At 40.5% G+C, this 7,595-nt stretch overlaps 1 protein-coding gene across 2 annotated transcripts in view; it reads left to right on the top strand.

Moving 5' to 3' along the window:
- Positions 1-412: 412 nt before the first annotated feature.
- tbx4 (T-box transcription factor 4) overlaps positions 413-7,595 on the top strand; it is a 26,866-nt gene continuing 19,683 nt past the window's right edge. Inside the window, exon 1 of one of the 2 annotated variants that reach the window (XM_034867894.1) lies at positions 413-538. The gene's annotated coding sequence lies outside the window, so the exon portion shown is untranslated. Of the gene's footprint in view, positions 539-3,470; positions 3,718-7,595 lie in introns of those variants that run through there. The other variant, XM_034867893.1, reaches the window with a different exon arrangement.

Genomic DNA, 7,595 nt, shown 5'->3' with positions numbered 1-7,595 from the left:
TATAGTTAAGATAGAATGTATTGCAGTTAGGGATTCAGTGGATGATAGAATGACCTCTATAGGTATATCATAGACATATAGAGGTAATTCTTATTGTGGTTGCATAAACTGTGTTTTTTTGTCTAAAATCCCAGGAGCAGGGTAAGAACTATCACACTAATGAAAGTTATTTGGAAATAGGGTATACATTCTGTTTTCTATATGAATATTTAGAGACCGTGTTGAGTTGTGTGGTAACTGGAGTTCACCAGTGATCACCAAATGGAAATCATATTTCCCAGTCCAACACTGGTGTCAGAGTGACTGCAGCCACAACCTCCTCCTGCTCCGACCACGTGACGGTGGGAGTGTGTCTAGGTTCAATTCCCCTCTAGAACCTCAGCTCAATTCTGCTGCTATAAAAAAAAATCTAACTTTTTGATAGCAGATACTTGCAGAGGTGCTGCATGGGTCTAGCACAGTGAGGACTGCCGTTCCCCCAGTGGAGAGGACACGGAAGGAGCACAGAGGTCAGGCTGAGCTGAGAGCAAAGCAGGAGGTAAGAGCCGCCCGAGATCCCTCACACTGATCCACTAACTTAGTTACCTGGGATTAAAATGATTCATTTTTCTATGGCGTCTAGTGTGTTTCTGCCAAGCTAAAGCTTGTCAAAACTGAAAAATTAAATTAGATTTGGTATAACTCCGCATAAAACAGCTTTTTCTGACCCACTACTGCTCACATTAGTGGACATGGTCACATTTCTGCAGGTTTGCCCCTAAATTCACAACACTTCTGCATGGCTTTGGCCTTATGGCCATGGGGCACACATTGTGTTTAACATGCATGTAAATATCCATTTAAATATATATCTCAGTCCAGTCTTGTTTTTATTGCATGATATAAGAGCTGTGTGGTTTATCCCTCAATGTTCCCTTGTGTACAAAATGTCTTTCTACCAGACTTTCAGGGCTCTGAATAAATTCTGGTTTTGTTAGAATTGGGTTCTGGTTAATTAGACTGATTATCTAATTGCCTCTGACAGAATAAGGGTGTTTACTGAGATAAATGCAGCCACACCTTGCTAGATACCAGTGTATATAGTGTTACTCTACAGCTAATAGTTAAATCAACAAGCAAATTAAATGAAAAACGGGAAAGATATTTAAAGAATAGATAATAAAAACGACTTATATACTTTAAATGGGAGTAAATTAAGCGGGGGATGGATGTTTAGAGTGTAAGTGAGGCAGGGTGAGAATGTGTGTGTAGTTTAAAGTTTGAGGTTGAAGAATAATACACGGCTTCGTCTCCAGCAGTTGGCGAGAGCCGCAGTTGAGCGTCTGTCAGCAGCGCCATCAGGCTGCTTAGGAAACGCAGCGGAGCAGAGCTGCAAACACGCACGCGGCCGAATGACAAACGGTGGCCGTTCATTCGCTTATGTCACCAACAGATATATAAGTCATACTGGCACCTGATTCATAGACGCTCCGTGGACGTAGACTTCATTTACTGCAAAACCACAAGCGCATATTTCACCTGCAAATACAGCCTATAGCCTACAGCGGGGCCTACCCAGCACCGAGAGCCTGCATGTCTGCAGAATGATCTGCACACACGCGCGCACACACACACACACACACACACACACACACACACACACACACACACACACACACATAAAAACACAGCGTTATGCCACAGCATAACCAGCTTGGCTTGGTGCTGTGGCGATTTTCAAGAGGTTATGAAGCTTGAAAGTAGTCTATAGGATGATTGACTATTACGCATGGGTAGATCCGATTGAGTCTTTATTGCGTGAGAATTCGTTTTTCTTTAAATAGGAATTTAGTAATTTCTCTAAATCCACCCGTTGTGTGAGTAGCTGGGGTCCCCCGTACAGCCTAGGTCAACCTGCTGCTCCAGAAAAACAAAAACGGAACTCTTCAACGGCCATCTGTTGCGGTTCTTCAACGTCAGAGGTTCCGAGAACCATAATAATCCAAAGACCAACAAGTGATCAAAAATAATTAATTAAATCGTGACAACTAATACAGAATCGGGTTTGGGGAACAATTCGTACATTATCAGTATGCCTAACAGAACAAATAGCCAAATCAACACAGGCAAAGAGCTTCAGAGAACTGTTAAGGATGAGAAGAGTAGAAGGTTCTTTAATGAAAACTCTTTTGTAAATATTAAAGGTCAGTATTTTTGTAGGCTATTAGTCTGGAGACACTGTACAGTAGGCCTACATCATAGCCTACCATTACTTTTTCAAGGTCGACCAATCACCCTTGATTTATTGGCTAGGAGAAATAATATTCATTTGGACTGATTATAGATTGTTTACGAGGAATATAGCCTACTTTCGGTTATTCTATATTAAATATTACCTGATATTCTTGGTAAATAATTTAAATGACATTTAGCCCATTGATCAGAGGTGTTATCTTGTTTGTGATAACAGTGTTTTAGGGGTAGATTATTCTTGGATAAAATAGCCTAATTCTCAAGAATCGGATTCAACCCCTGAAGTAGTTGAAGGATGGACTTATCTTTTTGACAGAAGTAGGCCTTTGTTATTTCACTAAGGTAACACGCATATCCGGCTATGCTGTAGATGGTTGTGTGTATTGTGGCCATGTCTGTGCCACCTGTGTGTCAGAATCAATTCAGGTGAATGAAGGCTTCCTGCCACCCTGCTGGCCTGAAGTAACACACGGAGACACACTTAATATTGACTGGTCCACAGGAGGCCGGTTTTACTAGTTTCAAGGTAGGCCTATACCACAGCTTCAAAAAGTCATGATTTCAAAACCACTAAAACTTTCCGTCATAACATTCCTGCTGTGTGAGCTGTTGTTTTAGAGTCACCAAAGACAGAAAGTGCAGTTTAGTAATCCGTCTCCCTGCCAGTGTGCAGTGTGTTTAAAAACTGGATACATCATGTTCAATGGGAAAAAGGTTGTTTTATACCCAGACATTTCAAAATAACACATTACACATAAAGCTGTAATTGCACTACCGCAATACCGTGAAAGAGTGATATTTATGAAGGTTATCATACCGTCAGAGTTTTATACCGGCCCATGCGTGCTGATCCATGCAGGCAATTACATAAAAATAACCAAATAATAGGTCCCCAAAACTAGATAATGTGGGAAATGATTGTACTGTAAAGTAGGGCCTATTGAAAAAGTGTTGGGTGAATGAGACGGATAGCCTACTAAATGTAGCCTACATGGTGGACGTTACCAGGGCTCAGAGGAGGCACGCCGCCTGGATTCACTGCTCCCCAGCCGGCAGCAGCGTAAGGGCCAGCCCGGTGGAAGAGACGGGGACAAACCACTCTCTCCCTGCTGCCTTCACACACACATAGAGTGGGCTGAGCAACTGTGTATGCAACGTGTGTGTGTGTGTGTGTGTGTGTGTACCGGTATGTGTGTGAGTGATCCCATGAAAACATCACAGTGAGTTCACCGCACAGGCGCAGAACGCAGCTCGATGCTGGAGAAGCTGAAAGGCACTAAGGCAGCCGAACCGTCCGTTCACTGACACTCGGCAGCGGACAGCCGCCGCTAGTGAGCCTCCAGATTCCCGCCCGAGGACAGGCGCTTAAACATAAAAAACACGTGCAAACGCCGTGGGAAGGGAAACACCCCGCTGTTAGACGGCTGAAGACAGAGCTGCGGTGCACAGGGATGGATTTAAGCAGATGATAGCCGACTGCACGAGGTACAGTAGATGATAACCTGCACTGTTAATGCTTTATCTGCTGATTATCTGCTTGCTTGTAAACAGCGCTGTCTGTCCCAGACGGGTGTAGGCCTATCACAGAGGGCTTTAAAATACAGTGTCATCCATCCAGGGAATTATCAACTGCGATAATTAGACTACTGAACTCCCACGGCACAACAGTCGGATGTGGAAGATTTGAATCTGACAGTTCTGGGCAGAGACCGGCGCAGGGAGAGAGAGGAGTGTAAAGTAGGCTGAGGTGGTCCAGCAATTCAAAAAATACCGAGGCTTCCTTCCTATGTTTAATGTAGGCCTACACTGCCTATTGGTTTGTATTCATTTTTACATTACATTCATCATAATCAAATGCAAAAATATTGGTCTTATCCACGGATAAAGGCTAGCCTATATTTTGTATATTTTTGTTTAAAATTTAAAATAATAGTCTTTTTTCACCACATTATTACAATTAGAATAAAAATCATTATTATTATTAGGCCTGTTATTATTATTATTGTTATTGTTATTGTTATTATTATTATTATTATTATTATTATTATTAGGCTATAGCCTACATGATTAGGCCTACAACATTTTAATTGTCGTATTGGCAGGTATTAGCAGATGGTAAATTGAACTTAATACAATTATGGCGTCACTATATTATTTTAAATTCATGTTTTACTTTTTAAATATATATTTTTTGTAAATATGGAGGATGGTGTTGAAAGGGTTTTCCTGTTAGTTTCATAATAATCTGAAAGTAGCCCTCGACGTTTTAAGAAGCAGGATGGGCACTGAAGTCACTGTAGGAGTCTCTGTGACCAGTGGCCATTGTATTCTATTTTTCTTTAAATGCGCAATGTTGTTTTTAGGTAAAATGTCAGACATTGGCTTTAATCTATGGTGACTTTCCTAAAGTAATTTCCGTTTCAATAACCTATGGTTGTTGCGGATTTGCATTGAAAGTGTGATTAAATATTGTCATGCTATGCAGTGGAATTGAGATGTTGGAAAATGTATGATTACGTGCTCTATTTAGGCAACATATTTATCATCTAACATTGTTTGTTGTCTAGCCTGACAAGCCTTCCCTGTTTATGCTCAGGCCTTCAGGCATCAGAACTGCAGACACAAAATGGCGGCACATTGCCATAACTTCATTACAGTTGTTTCAGTTAACACGTCTCATATCTCATACAAAACACACACACACACACACACACACACACACACACAAACACACAATTGAACTCTTATGTTTGTTTTTCAGGCTTTTCTTTTGCATTTGCCATTTAAAAGTCTGCAGTGTACTAACATTCTGCACTAAATTATGTGATCAGTGCAGAATGTAATGTATAGGCTAATTATGGTTGCCAGACCACGTGACTTCCACCAACAGCATGTAAAATAGCTGTGGAGCTTTACATAAAATGTTTAGTCAAATGTGTAATTGGAATATCTGACATCACGTTTGAGCAGAACTTCTGTTTTCCTTAAGTTACATTTTTTCTTTTCTTTTTTTGACAGTGTTGACATGTAATAAAATAGCATAGTGTGTGTAGGAAGATGTGCCCTGAATAGTTTTCGGATGGAGTGTCCAGAGTGACAGAAATAAAAACAGGGTTTTGGCTCGTGCTGCTTAAACAGCACCAGTGAAAGGACCTGTTTCACAATGTAAAAAAAGGCTCTGTGGTCATTTCCCTGTCGGCCCTTATCTTTATTAGCGTTCACAAATGTCTCCATCAGTTTACACTGGACGCCGCCTCTCTACTTTCATGGCTAAGAGAGTGGCCGCTCTGTGTTTACAGGCCCACATCCCTCGTGTGCAACCCTCAAGAATGAACAGCACTTGGCTTTCAGGGGCAGGGAGAAGAAAGCAACAGGTTTTATGCTGACGTACACTTCTTCGGTTGGTTTTTGCCTGGTTCTTCTGAAAGATTGGTAGCTGAAATAATTGAGAGCAATACTAAGGAGGGTGATGAGAACTTGTGGTCAGTGTGTAATAGAGCTAAAACATGATCAAACTAACTATAGTTGTTATATAGATATGCCAGCGGGAAGTGTTGAAATGCTTTTAAATGCATGCTAGAAAATAGCATTTTTAATAAAGTAAATGTCTTTGAAGCAGAAATAACGGATTTGTTAATTCCTTCACCAATAGTTCCAGCCTCAGAACTAGCAGTTTAAGAAACTGAGTTTAAGCTCAGAAAACAGTGTTTGCAGTTTAAGGCCAGCTGACACCCCTGAGAGTCGGAGGCAGACGTGTAGCTCGGAGCAGCCGCAGCAGCAAGATGAGACACAGACACAGATGTGGGGTTATGAAGCAGTGTGAAAGACAATCTGCAGTGGTTCCATAGGCGTGAGAGACAGAAGGACTTATGGCCATCAATAATGACAAGGATAAATACATCCTCCATTTTTACTTGCTCTTTGTTAGTTTCACCACTTTTTCCATTGTTTTTCTCCTTTCCTGTTTAAAAAAAACCCTTCTAATCTATCTAATTTGAAACTGCTTTAGGGGCCCTGCGTGTTTCATAATTCCATTAAAAATTGCCCTTTGGAAGCTCTAGTTTTAGTGTTACTGCACGTTTCTTCTCATACAAGCGCAGTTGCATTTTTACTACATGTGTGCTAACAGTATGTCAGTGTGATTTGGTGCTGAGGCTTTGATCCAGAGTCTCTTCAACAAATCTAAAATATAAAACTCGAGCGTTTTACTAGCTGACTACCTGTCATGGAGTTAAACAGTTTGTACAAACTAAGGTTCGCGTGAGACGATTAGTAGGTGCTGTGTTTGTCTAGAAACCATGCTGCTCGGTAAAATTTGTGCAAGATTTTATGAGCTTGTAATGCCTAAGAGGAGCAGATGAGTAAATGCTGAACTGATGTGTGAAGGTTGCCCCATTGCATGATGGGATATAATGAAGGCTGTTCACAGTGAAACAGTGTTTACCTTTTGACTTATGATGGGTCACCTCGATGCTGAACAACAAATGGCTGCAGACCCTAAAATAGATGAAATTTACATAGTGATTTTGTATGGTGAAGGCTAACAGCTTATACTGTATATCATTACTGATTTTAGATTGTTTTGTATTATCTGTATTTATATTGATTTTACAGTATGTAAAATGGTTGAAACCAGATTAGAGATTTTTTATTGTTCATATCTTAATATGTGGGATTAGTTCTGTCCATATTGATTCTAAAGTAAAATATAGCAGAAAGTGCGGCCAGGAGAGTGGGAGATAAATAGTGTCAACATCAATATTTCAAAATTTGATCTTGAATCGAGTCAACTGAACATTTTATTTATTATTTTATCAGGAAGTCCCAGTGGGATCAAAAACCTCTTTTACAAATGAGACCTGGCCAAGTTAGCAGCCGGAGAAAACCACAACATATTAAAAAAAACATATTAAAATGTTAAGAAATTAAGCATGAAGTGTCCCCGCATTTTTTTATGTTAACATCCTATAATAAGCCACTACATCTTGGCTCAAGTTAACACATTATTTTACATCGCCAAGCAACATTGCCAGACTTCTTCATTAACGGCAGCAACGTGTGGCTGGACACCTAGTCCTATGAGGAGCCGTTAGGGACTTTATTCAGAATTACCTCTCACGAACACATGTGAAATGCTCTTACATACACTACTAATACGTTCTCACATAAACAAGTAGAGGATAATTCGCTCACACACACTACTGAAACGCTCTCATATACACTACTGAAACGCGCTCACACACACTACTGAAACGCTCTCACATACACTACTGAAACACTCTCACATACACTACTGAAACGCTCTCATATACACTACTGAAACGCTCTCACACACACTACTGAAACGCTCTCAATTACACTAC

This window comes from Etheostoma cragini, chromosome 3 (assembly GCF_013103735.1).
Source record: "Etheostoma cragini isolate CJK2018 chromosome 3, CSU_Ecrag_1.0, whole genome shotgun sequence".
In the NCBI taxonomy this organism is placed as follows: domain Eukaryota; kingdom Metazoa; phylum Chordata; class Actinopteri; order Perciformes; family Percidae; genus Etheostoma; species Etheostoma cragini.
Note: the sequence above shows the minus strand (reverse complement) of the source record. Positions and strands in the feature narration are given on the sequence as shown.